Genomic DNA, 14,053 nt, shown 5'->3' with positions numbered 1-14,053 from the left:
ATTACGCAGAATTCTTCAAGTGTACAGTTACTCTGTCAAAGTGATATCCTTGATATCCTCTCTAAATTTTATTACAACATGAACATTTTATAATACAATATTTGAAAGAAACTCGTGTATATAGTTGGGTCATAAATTTTAGTGAGAAATACTTAGTCAACTATTACTTTATTAGATGGTTTTATAATATTATAATACAAATATTTTTGAAAATTATTTTATCAGGTAAAAAAAAATTAAATTTTGTATAGATTTAAATATTATGATTGTTCAATATCCTTTCACAAATTGCAATAGGATACAATTTCTATCTATACTTAAAAATAATAATATACAGGTAGGTTTTTTTTTTAATCATACTTCATAGTTATTTTTTATAGCTCTAAAATCGTTAAGATATCTTTTTTAAGTCTTACATAACATAATTCATAAACTGGATAAGTCACTTAGCCGATTACGGTAGGTGGTATCATAATAAACTAAAAATCATTGTCCTTGGTCATTAAATGGCATATTATTATAATGGTATGAAATGAAGCCATTTCTGCAGTCTCTACACTTATTAAATTTATTGAGAATATTCATGTAGGTAGTCAAAGTGCTATTAACCTTTGATAACAAACAATATAAAAGCATTTATTATGCTTTAAAAACATTTATAGAATTGTGTCTAGTTAAGTTTAAGACTAATAACTATACAAATTAAACATCATACCCATCTTTTGACAAACTCTTGACTCAAACCAAAAACCACTCAGTATTAACCATTTTATAAATTCGAATATAGTATTAAAATATTTACAATCAAACGAAAACTCAATACATTTTGTAATTGAATTATTCTTAGGTAAACTAACATATTATCATGTCGATTATTATTATTATTATATAGTGCGAATAAGAATAAATTCATATAGCCTTAGTTAAATTTGAAATAAATTAAATCCTAACTTATTAGGATAAGAGCCTACACAAAGTATAAAACATAGATATATTTATCTTCTAATACGAGAGGTAAACTTTCGAGGATTATAATGGAAGAGAATGATCCTTCCTTTAAACGAGTCATGATAATTTCTTGAGAAATTCTACTTCGCAGTATAACACGACGTGTTTATTGACCATAAAACTGTAATCGTCAATTCAATGTTGCACAAAAATGTGAGTGTATGTCGTAAATTGGTTGGTTTCGATACAGGAATGCTAATATACATGCATTGTATACATATATATTATACATAAATGCAGCGGTCATTTTATCGTGCCCTAAAGTTACGAACCGAGTCTCCAACCGAATGAAAAAAAAGTATATATATATATATATCCATTTTTCATTGGGGATTTATTATAACGACAGTCAACACTTTATATTACTGATATCAGGTCCACTTTAAGACTACCCACCGAGAATTCGTGTCCCTCGGGATTCACTGAATTAATATCGAAATCCGGACTGGGAAGATTTGTTCACCTCGTTGAATGGAATAAGGTTCACATATCAATAGAATAATGCTCAAGCTAAACAAGGCTATTGCTCGTCATTATAATATTGATTGAGTGAGATTTGGTAAGAAACACTGATCGAGTGGATGCAAATTATATAACAAACTGTGTTTAGGGGTGTGCTGAAAAAAAAGTGTTCTTTTATTGGAAATTATAATCAGCGGGTAAATGCATAATATTATAATTTTGAAGTTTGATGGCCACCAAAACTAAAAAGGTTATTCATTTTAATGAAATTTATGTGGATATAGTCTTAAAACTTTGTTTGATGTAATATAATTAATTGTACGCGTGTACAAACATTGATCTAGGTATTATTTTAAGTTCCATAATATATGACATAGCATTTTTTAAAAATCAAAGTGCAATATTGATAATAAAATAAATTTCAAATGATTAACAATAACAATTTAAAGAAAATAGTAAATAATTTAAAAAATACAATTATAATAATATTTATTTCTTCATGTTAAGGTAATATTAATGTATACATTTTTGCAAAAGGATGTTACCCAGTTGTGGATGTATTTTTGTAAAATAAATACCTATACATTTGTTATATTCATATACTATTATAAAATTTAAAAAAAAAACTATTTATTTGTGATAATTTTTAAAAAATGTGATCCAATAGAAAAATAAATAATATAGAATAATACACTCTTAAGCTAAACGCATTAATTCCGGAAATAGTACGTTTTGAAAAAATAAACAGCAAAATGTACTTTTTCCTTAAATTATGCCAAAACGTCTATATGATGGAAATGGTACGTTTTGTCACAATTATTAAACTTGGATGTCAAATTTAGGACATTTAATCACAATATAACTTAGAGGACATAACATATAAATGTTCATTACCATTTTACACATTTTTTAGTAAGATAACTATATCTCAAAGCAACTTCAGTAGTCCATAACACAAATCTATCAATACTGAAAAATGGAAATAGTACGTTTTGGATTGTAGCCCCTAATATTATATTATACATAATTATTATCGGATGTAGTTTATACGTTTTGATTTATTTATACATTAGAAAAATTGAAATTACCTGGGATGAATCACTTTAAAAAAAATTAACACTATTTCATACCAATGTTTATTTGATATTGATAAATTGTATGTATTTAATTATATAATCTACATAGAGTTAAGGAATAAATAACTTAAATGCATGATATGTGTTAAGTTAATTTAGTTTATCAAAATAAAATATCTACTTAGATTAGAATAAATTTAGCTTAACTTGATCTTATTAGAAAGTTCTTGACTTAGAATCAAATAATCATATAATTTTCGTTACAAATTGTTATATTTTAACAAAAAAACTACCCGTGATGCAAGTGTATCTACACGTGTTAAAAAAAATTGCCCACAAACAGTCGTTTTAACTCTTTGAATGATAAATGAAAACGTTTAGTTTTAGTGCAAAGTTTTCTTTACTCAAGTGGCTCTCAGAACCCACCATATCGACAAGGAAGAAATCATTTTTAGAGCAGTTTTGTGGGAAAAAAATAAAGGATTTTTAACATAAAAGGATATCTCTACGCAAAACGGATGTCTTTATACATTGTACTATATATATATAATATTGTATATAGTAGGTATGACGTCTGGTTATTAAATATTAAAAGCTTCTGAAGCTTCTGTTTGATGGGCCGCAAATTACACAAGCTGTCAACCGTTTTAAAAAGTTATGTGCGGCGAAAAAAGGGTCAAGTGAGTAACATTTTTAATCGTCAATCCTTCTAGTTTACAGTACATGGAAAAAGACATTTAGGGAGGAGCTGTAATATTTTTGAATTTTTATGGTGTGTCCTCGGCGTAGTATAATAATATGTATGCAAAGAAAAAGTAATGATAAAAAATATAAATAATACGTGAGTCCCGAGAAATAATTCTGAAAGTTTGTAGGTTACACCGGATATAAAGTGTGTCCGTTTTGTTTGGACAGGTTTACTGAGTTGTCGTTAGTATTCAACATAAGTACGGGTTTTTACAACTTCTGTGCATTGGTTTCAGAACACTTCCTACATAATATGTATGTATACGTGCTTCACCTCAGACACTAAATTAGAATTATCTGCCAAATTAGTTTTCTCAGTTAGCGCACCGATTCAATTAAGAAATTAAATTCGAAGTTTTCAAATAATAAAATACCTATACCATAAAAATATTTTAAACCTACAGCCGATTTAGAATATAAATATTAATAACACAATAAAATTGTATCATCTCGTTGTTGACCGATACTTTTGAAGTATGGGGTATTAGTGAATACATTTTTTCGTTTTTTTTATTTAAATTTAAATTAGTTAGAACTATTTGTGAATTGTGATTTAAATTAATTGTTTGTTCATTCAAATAAATTACACCAAAATGTAGTAATTATTTCATATGTTTTATCGCTTATCCAGAAAATGTTTTATATTTATAAATACAATTATAAAGAACGTTATTTAATTTAGGAAAAAGGTTTGATGTGGACAAAGCCTCAACAATTAATGATTCAGTATTCAAAATGTAACATCATCATGACAAAAATATAAATTATTTAGACTATGTTTAAATTTGAATTATTTCATGGCTGTGAGCATTTAATAATCATACCATACCACAACGAATGGATAAAAATAAAGAACAATTACATTTTTTATTTTAATATTATAATAGACCCAACTAATTTGTGTCAATGAATTACTTTATATTTAATATAATTTTAATTTTCAATTATTAATTATTTACCGTCATCAATAAATTATATATTACAGCTTATAATAGTTATAAGTTATAACTTATAACTATTAGGCACTATGTATAATATGTATTGTAATTGATTATCTAAAGCTTAAATGATAGTGGTGTCGAAATCAGAGTTATTAGTTAACATTAGGTTTATCATTAAGAGGACGTGATACCCGCATGTGTTGTCTCCGTCTTACAAGTGCGTAACATAGCAAATTGTACACTCAGCAGAACATGTGTAGCTCCGTTAATTTAAAAATTAAAGAGAATTTACGTCTTATGAAATCTAAAGGTAAGATTATTATCTAGGCAGCCTCATAGGCTTTTTATTGTATTTTTATTTTAACGCGAGTTATACGTATTTTAAGATGTATAAAAAATTTACAATTTTAAAATACTCATAACTCACGTTAAAATTAAAATATAATAAAAACCTATGAGGTTGCCTAGATAATAATCTTACCTTTAGATTTTATAAGAGGTCAATTCGCACTAATTTTTAAACTAACGGAGCTACACGTATTCTGCTGAGCGTAAAATTTGCTATGTTACGCACTTGTAAGACAGAGACAACACATGCAGGTATCACGTCCTCTTAAACTATATTATTTAATACATTTCAACGGTTTACCTATTTTAAGGTGGGAGATTATTTTTTTGGCATCTGAAAATGGTTCATTTGCTTCATATAAATTGTTCTGAATGTTCAATTTGGATAGTAGATGACAATGTGTTTAACTGCAGTTTTAGTATTGAATGTAGTATTGGATTTTTGGTATTTATAATTTATAAATATTAATTGGTTTGAATGATAAGTAAATTATAATGTTTAAAAATAATTTATAATAGTAATAATTCAAATGTCGCATTATTGTAATCAAATTATATAATAATTAACTTTTTATACTTTTGTTTGGCAAAAACCAGAACTATTAACTGAAATTGAGTTTTAAAACAATTATTGTATAATTATTTATTATAATTTATTTTTTCCAAAAAAATGTACATCGAAAAAGTAAAAGATTGATAACATTCGCATTTTCTTATATCAAATAAATCGATACTAAAATATTTTGGTTTTTTAACATTATTTTATATTTATTAAATTTTTATGTGAACACTTGTTTGGATGAAAGTGTACAAAAAGTTTTATGAAACCTATCTATCGATTAGAAATCGTATCTAGTTGGTGGTTTAGACAGGTCAGTGCATCTATTCTCAAGTACTAATAGAGGGGTAGTTTTTTCTCACTATATTTTCTTTAGCGCAAGAAACATTTACCGACCATCATCGAAAAGATAAAATAAAATATCTGTATGTGTAGTTTTATTAATTTAGAATTGTTTTTGAAAACAGTTACCTATCGCTATTATTAATAATTATTACTGTGATTTTAAAATATAGAATCATAAATTAACATTAAAGATAAGTTGAGTTAAGGCAAGCAAATGCATGTGGATTGTCGTTAGTAATATTTTATTCTATCACATACTCTTATCTAAATTATTTTGTTTTTGTGTATTCTATGTAATAAACTATAAAGTTTTGATATTTTCAAGATTGATAAACGTCTTTAAAGTTATGGTTTTAAAATGCCAGCCCTGAAAAATGTAAAAATATGGACTTGTCTGGTTAGGAGCTCTAACCTCCAGTTAGTTAATGTAGATAAATTTAATAGAAGAAAGTCAGTTTATTTAATTACAAATTGTATTTTAAATTACATAATATTTTTTGATTTACCAGTTAGTTAGTACATACCAAAATTTCAGATCAATTACAAAGAAATGTAAGAAAGAACAATTTTAATGAAATCTTAATTATTTTTGGATAAAATGAGTTTGACTTCAAATTAATAGCTTTTTTGTGTTAGATAACTGAACAATAAATTCACTAATTTTATGATTTTTGAATAGGTAATAATTAATATGACTAGATGATTACAAAATATATTTACCCAAGTTATGTAAGAACATAAATTAATTTAAATTTAAAATCTGTATTGTAATGTTTTTAGTTATTTACTAATCAATAAAAATGATCGCCAATAGTATAACGTCAATTATTATAATTGCAGCATATTAATAAGCACACATTTTATGTTTTTTTAACTATTAAATACAGTAGCGACGTCTAGAAATGTATTAACTATGGCATACTACTATAATTGCGTATAGTGATGATTACAAAAACTATTGTTATTATACTTACATTTCTTTATGATGAAATATGAATAAATAATAATACGGGATTAATATCTTCGAAACGTAATGTACCAAACACCATAGTGTATATTACATTTTATGCTTGAATCTGTTAGAATATGTATTATCAATATATTATTAGTTATTACCATTAAACTTGGTATTGTATGTTTTATTAGATGCTACTACAATTGGTAAAATCGTTTTGAAATGTTTTTTAAAAAGTAAAAGCACCTTTTTATGGAATAAATGTATATATATATTTAAAACGTCAACATTGAGACGAACCAGTTTTTTCCTATTCTATATTTCGTATCTCGTTTTATATCTACTCTATATTTACGGTACTTATATATTATATTGTATATTACATACAGACATACAGTAAAGTAAATTAGGAATTTTATTTGGCTTATTTTTCGTTGGATAAAATCATTGTATTTGTACGCGGGTTATAATAAAAATATAATTGTTATTAGTGTTATTTTTATCAGACTAAATTTTATTTGCAACTTAATTCTGCTGATTACGGGAGCGATACTCGTCTGATAAAGTGTCTTACGAAACATCTATTATTTCGATTTTCCCTCTTAAAAACAGAACGATTTATTTACCAACACTATACGTAATAATATAATAATATTAAAGTATTTAGACATAGTTTCGCGGAATTTTACTGGACATGATAAATCACGATAGTCGGAAAATTTTGAAATGTACCTCTACATAGTAAAATGCTATATAGGTACCTAAATGTATTAATGCGAGCCCAGAGGCAAATTATCCCGGACGTCCCTATCTCGTTTAACGCCGTGGGCGTTCGCGTTATGGAAACCCGGTAATCAAGGTACACACAAAACGTTCAATTAAATATTAATTGATAGGTCCGAGGACTTTCCATTTGTGTTTTCGCGACAAAACCGTTCAACATCGTATATTATTATTATGTGTATTACATATGTGCCATGTTTGGATTTTTCCCCTATTCAATTGGTTTCCAGTTAGTTTTCTATACATTTTACAATATTATATGACGTATACACTTATTGCGTGTATTATTATGTATATGACCTACTCGATAATTCTACCTTTATGATGCGGTTTAATTGACCGTGGGTTTTTAATATGCACGAATATAATAATAATAATATTATACGGAGTGTTCCACGACGAGATCGTACTAGGTACCTATAATAATATTGCATATTAATATTGTTATTATTATTATGATGGAGAATTATACGGGTGGTTCCGTATTACTGCAGACATTTAAATTAGTATTAGTAAACCCACGTGGGACGGGGTGTACACTATTTTATTTTGTAATTTTATGTATATTGGAATAAAAAAAAGTCTTAATATTTCTCGCATCGACGTGGAAAAATAACCAGCAGCGTAATAATCGTATGGGATGGACATTGCAGCCGTTACATAAGCGTAGTGTTTCGATCGATATATATTTTGCAGTACTGGCCATCACGAGAGGCAATCTAATAATTGAAAACCGTTATGTTCTATTATTTGATGTAAAAAAAAAGGTTTTGTATTAAATTAATATAAGTTTGAAACGCATTGTGCACTAGTTAACTATAATGTATGGGTCAAATGTAGAATTATTTTTAAACCTATATATTAGAATAACTAACTATATGATGGTGTAACCAAATATAGCTGGCACTTATAGAACAATTTAAGTTTAAATACCTGAAATTCCACGGTGAAGTTCTGGTTTAGCCGTGTCTATTAACTAATGACATAAATTGAATTTTGTAGACATCGATTTCGCGCAGCCCTCAATTGGCAATTGTGTATACGACACGTTCTTGAACGAACTCAGTAAAAATAACTATTTACACTCCCAATAGGACAAGTGACAATATAAAGTTTGCAAACAAAAAGTAATTGCACGGTCCCATCGCTAAGATCGATTAATCTTTTATAGTTCCATTTTCTGTTATATACGACAACTGTTAAAGTAATTGCAATCATCTACCCTACCTGCTGTGGAAACTTCGTTCTCGCAACAGACTTAAGAGCATCGCGACGTCTACCCTGCGGCAGACGAACCCAATTTCGAGTACATATTCAAAGTCTACGTCTAACAATGACTCGGTGATTACTTTTTCGTAAGTTTTTTTTCGTGTACACAAAAAAACAGATTTTTATAAATTACCGATGAAATAACAGTGATAACCCGACGGAGTTGAGTTAGCGAGAAAAATATATATTATATTCACTCGTTTTGTCACTATCGCCATTCTCGTTTTGTCAGCTCCCAAAGCACCGATAAAAGTTGATTAGTTTTTATAACAGGCCATTGGAGATGGCTCTTGGTTCGAGTTATAAGGGTAATTGGCATCGAATGACATGGACTAATACGTTCCAATTACTGATTTCATAATAATTATCCGCATTAGAGGTAGGTACTCAGATAAAATATAAACGATGAGCCCCATAATTTATTATTTATTTAATCTTAGGTTTTTCAGTTTCAATAAGCCTCCTCCGTTATAATTCACGTAAAAATGACTTTCATTAAATACGTTATTATAGTTGAGTTAAATATGTATATGGCTAGTGTTACATAACGGTAATAATATATTAACATAATGCACAGGTATAAATTGGAGACAATTCAGAAAAATAATAAAGGCGCTCGTCTAATTACAACGAGTGTAACATATTTATTTTAAACTCGTAATAATATCGTTAGCAATGCAAAACTCGATTTAATTATATTTTATTGAAAATACTAAAGATAAGGAACGTTTTCGTGTAATTTTGTGGTTCACGGTTCGAGACATTTTATAGAAAAACGGAATAGGTACTTTATTCTTGATGATTTGTAGGATTGTGAAACATTGATTTTTATATTATCGTCCTTACATGTTATTATGGCCCTTAATGTGTTACCATCCCTTTAACGATTGTATTTTTCATAATATTATACGTTAAATGTAACGATTATATTCGTATCAAACTAAACCTAAAATATTTTATGTAACTATTATTACAATTCAGTAATATTACTTTTGTGTATTAATTACCTACATTTAATAAAACGAACGTAGTAGATTTATTGTATGCATTTAAAAACGAATCACATATTTCTCGTATTTTAAATTCTAATCGAATACAAATTCGTTTTAATAAAATCAACACGCATGATAGTTAACACTGTCGCCCTCTAAATACAAATATTATTATACAAAACACAACGGACAAACACAAAAATATTATGAATACATTATTTCGAATCCGTTTCGAGTGTCCACCACGCAAAGGTAGTGCTCACCGCGACCAACGGTCTTAAATATTAATAGATTTGCAACATCATTGTTAATACATTATAATACAAAATATACGACGTAAGTAAAAATATAATACCATCAGTAAAGATGTCAAAACATCAATAGTAATATTGTCGGCAGCCAACATAGTAATAATATCATAATACATAGGTATAGATAAAATATACATGACGATTATACATCGTGCACAATGGCGGACTGAACATAAATTTTAAATGACGTATTTTCGAAATCATTAATCAAGTACTTATTACCACCATCACTCCCTGACTTTTTTACTTAAAATAATGTTATGATGTAAATAAAATGTGTCCGAAAGAGCCAACAGGTCGGGCCTAGCATGTTATTCTGCTCTATATAGTAACTAGATGGCACCACCCCCTTTGATAAGTTGACGCATCTGCGTCAAAATCGAGTCCTTCGGCCCACTACTGTTCGTATACCTAGGACTATTAGCTTAACCATTGCGAACAACGAAGTGATAAGGTTCCATTGCGACTTGCAATAGGCACCTATCCATAGTGTACATCGTTTCGGCGAGGAGTTTCATATTATTATAATAAGATATGCACCTGTGTAGCTGGTACCTACCTAGCTATACCACGACAGTACTCGGTATCGCTGTTAATCCGACGTCTTTAACTCGGTTTAATTTAACCGTTCGTGAGCGCGTGCGGTCGTGTTTGGCGGAGATAAAGATAATCGCAACCACTCCCCAAGCCCTCTCCACCGTTCATTGCGGAAAACCCACCGTCATCGACAGTTCTCATTGTTTCGGCGGCCACAAAACGACACCCGGGGGAGTGCACGCTCGCTCCGCGGTTGGCTCCGGTCCAGTCGACGACCGTTATCGTATTTGAATGATCACGCGTCTACCGTGTGTTGTGTGTGTGTGTGTGTGTGTGTGTGTGTGTGTGTGTGTGTGTGTGTGCGTGTGTGTTTATATACAGGGTGATTCGCCAAGCATGCTCACCACCCACTTCCCTACAGTAATACAGTCATTTAAAATCTCATTATTGGAATAATAATAATATCAGATTATTTTAGCATAATATTTGTACTAAGGTAGCTGTGTACTACTCAAGGAGTGTCTTGTGGAGTTACAAGCTTCTGTTTTTAAATAATTCCAGGGATCCTTTTTTTCTGTTAATTTTTCTAACCATTTCGAATTATCAAAATCAAAATTCGGACTATTAGTTTTTGTGTTATTTTACTTTGTGTAAGTACTAAGAATAACTCACAGGTCTGCGACAATGGGTTTGGAAGTATAAATGGGAACTATATGATAGCGATTTTAATATTTCGGCGATTAAAATTAATCTCTCAGCATTTATAATAAATATGTAAAAGTGGTCCATCTGCAATATACTGCAGTTACTAGAACTAGTATTGTACTAGTATTAAACACTAGGTTCAATATTACATCTATTTTAAATTTTTTTATAACCTTAATTGTTGAAATTTTGAATTAGATCCATCAGAGTTCTCAAAAAAATTATCTCTTCAATAATTAACATTTAACAATTAGAGGGGTGAGGGATCCCATCTGACAATCTTAAGTTTTTATCACTATACAGAATACTTCTCAAGTAGTACAAAAAAATATCAAGAATTGGAAATTATGTTATTAATTTAGTGTACAGAATTTGAACAAACTCATTCATTATTTAAGGAAAAAAATGATGGTGACTGGTGAGCATGCGTGGTGAATTACCCTGTACATATAATAATATGATACATTATTGTGTTTTTCTGAGCAAATGATCCCCACGTGCGTGGGGCGGAGACTGCAAGGAAATATTGTGTCAATGATACAGCATCGTCTACGTATACATATTATTACATATAGTACGACAGCGGAAAGGAATTGGTAAAATATAGTACGGACGAGGAGAAATAATTAAATCGATTCGTGCGCCAAACGATATTTCATTCGGTCGGACCTCGTCGCGACATTTTTATATTTATATTATTAGGTTTTTATTTTTTATTTTATCTTTCGTTTCCGAATAAATCGTACAGGCGATATTGTTGTCTCCTTTGCGTATATTTTACAAGCGTGTATATTAAAAACGATCATAATATAAATTGCAAATTTACGACGCTTCGTGGGTGACTTTCTTATAATGTTATTAAATAGAGGACGAAACATTTTACAACATTGTGTAAGATTTCTGCGAAATGTTGATTTGTTTTGTGAAATATGTGAGTTTTAATATCAAATAGCCACATCCGATTTCCATCTTGATATTTCTTTTACATCATTTAATCAACAACTTTGTTGAAACTTCTTTATTTATAGTAACTTTTACTATTTATTTTTTTATGTATTTTTTTATATTAAAATACTTAATAGTTAATACCACATGAATAGAAAAACAAATTATGAAATGCGAGATAATATTCGTATCTTATTAAGACGCTTATTAAGGAAAGTTTATTGTATCTTATTAAAAGATTTTTGATTAAAATTATATTTTACCACAAAACCACAACATATATTTAATATGTAGGACTATTATAATTAAGAAAAAAGGAATGTTTACACTGTCATTAATTTATTTGATTACTTCAACATGTAAAATTGTGTATCATGGTATCAGTTGTAGAATAATCGTTACATATTAATGTTAAGCTTAAGAAATAGTATAAATGTTTGAACATTAAATGTAATTTACTGTATCGATATAATTTGTTAACAACTTTTAAAATTTACTATTAAAACAAACCTATTACACAACAAATAATATTATACTTCAATGCATTGTTGTTTGAACGAGTAAAATCAATTTTAACATGAAAAATAATTCTCTATAATACTCCAAATATCTATTAATTAGGAATTTGTAGAAATCAATGGTTTCAACAGTAGTATAAAAGCTAATTACATTTTCTAACAATATTTGAAGTTAAAAAAATTCCATTTTAAGTTGAATGTTAAGGAAATTATAGTTAAGACAAAATTTGACATTTGTATACAAAATGGTAATAGTCAAAAAATTAAGCGCGACTCTAAAAATTAAAAAGGGGGATTCAAACAATTCACTTCAAGAGTACATAAAATCATAGGCATAAAGTTTAAGTTTGTATAGTGAATAATATATTCATCACAGGTACAATTTATACTCGTATGCATATTATAAAATAATAGTAATTATAATAATAACAAACTTGAAGAACAAAATTACCTTTTATTGCGTATATTATACCAATAACTAGCTGAATTACCCGGCCTCGCCCGTGTGTAGTTTTGTTTTTTTTCATATTTACAATATACAACTTTAACTTCTCGGAACAATTCTTATCTACACGACGGACAAAAAGGTTAGGTTGCAGGTAGCTGAAAACCCGCGGGCCGCTATGCCGCTATGAGCCCGTGCCGTGCAGCACAATACGTATTGGCGATGAATAATTATAATTGTTAATTACTCCACTAAAACGTAACATTTTTGAAAATCCTTTGCAATGCACAGTGAAAATATGAAAAGAACATCTATTCTAAATTTCAAGTTCGTACGTTGCGTTGTTTTTGAGTTACCTACAACGATCAGTGACTAAGTGGTATTTGCATTTTATATGTTTAGATTACGTTGGCAAGAGTGCAAATTATTTTAATACATCAGCTGCAGCAGGCTGCTCAGCTGCTGCCCCCGGCGCACTTCGATGCTTTCGTGCTCAACGAATTAGGCAGTTAACTCACTTTTAAAACTTTTTGTTTCAATTTGGTGTTACTGTTTTTCTGGATTTCTAATGAAACTGATAGTAGCATAAATCAACCAAAGACGTCATATACAATAAATATGCAGTTATTTCTGTCTTTGTTTGAAATCTAGAAAAACAGCAACAAAGAATTGTCTCATCCAACAGATTTACTTTAATAAACTGAAAATTTAGGTAATATATTTTGTCTTTGAAATGTTTGAAGTACCTAAGACCTAAGGAGGGGCTTCAACCCCAATAGCCCTCCTTTGTATCTGCTCCCGTAGTAAATATAATTTACAATAAATGTTATCTTAATCATTACTTTTATTTGTAGGAAAGAAACAAAGAAATGAGTTCATTAGTTGGCTGAATAAATTAGTGAAGAGATATCATCGAATCTAACTCTGAAATCAAAATGTCTGAGAAAAGCTACAGGTATTTAAATTAGCATCTTAATAAACGTAATTTCAATTATGAATTTCAATATATTAGGTAGGTATATGTATTTAATTTGAATGAACAATGAACATAGGAATATTTTCCGAATGTGTGGCATTGTGCGCACTAACTTCTAATATTTGAGAAAT

At 28.9% G+C, this 14,053-nt stretch overlaps 1 protein-coding gene across 3 annotated transcripts in view; it reads left to right on the top strand.

Annotated features, from left to right (window-relative positions):
• The window catches only part of LOC111035302 (cGMP-specific 3',5'-cyclic phosphodiesterase), a 93,437-nt gene that overhangs the window by 8,251 nt on the left and 71,133 nt on the right, over nt 1-14,053 (top strand). For 2 of the 3 annotated variants that reach the window (XM_022316865.1, XM_022316867.1), the window contains exon 2: nt 13,801-13,901. The exons of the other annotated variant lie outside the window; for it this stretch is intronic. The gene's annotated coding sequence lies outside the window, so the exon portion shown is untranslated. The remainder of the gene's footprint in view (nt 1-13,800; nt 13,902-14,053) is intronic. 3 annotated transcript variants of the gene reach the window in all.

The sequence above is a fragment of the Myzus persicae genome, unplaced genomic scaffold (assembly GCF_001856785.1).
Source record: "Myzus persicae strain clone G006 unplaced genomic scaffold, MPER_G0061.0, whole genome shotgun sequence".
In the NCBI taxonomy this organism is placed as follows: domain Eukaryota; kingdom Metazoa; phylum Arthropoda; class Insecta; order Hemiptera; family Aphididae; genus Myzus; species Myzus persicae.
The sequence above is the reverse complement of the archived record's forward strand: the minus strand, read 5'-3'. Positions and strand labels throughout refer to the sequence as shown.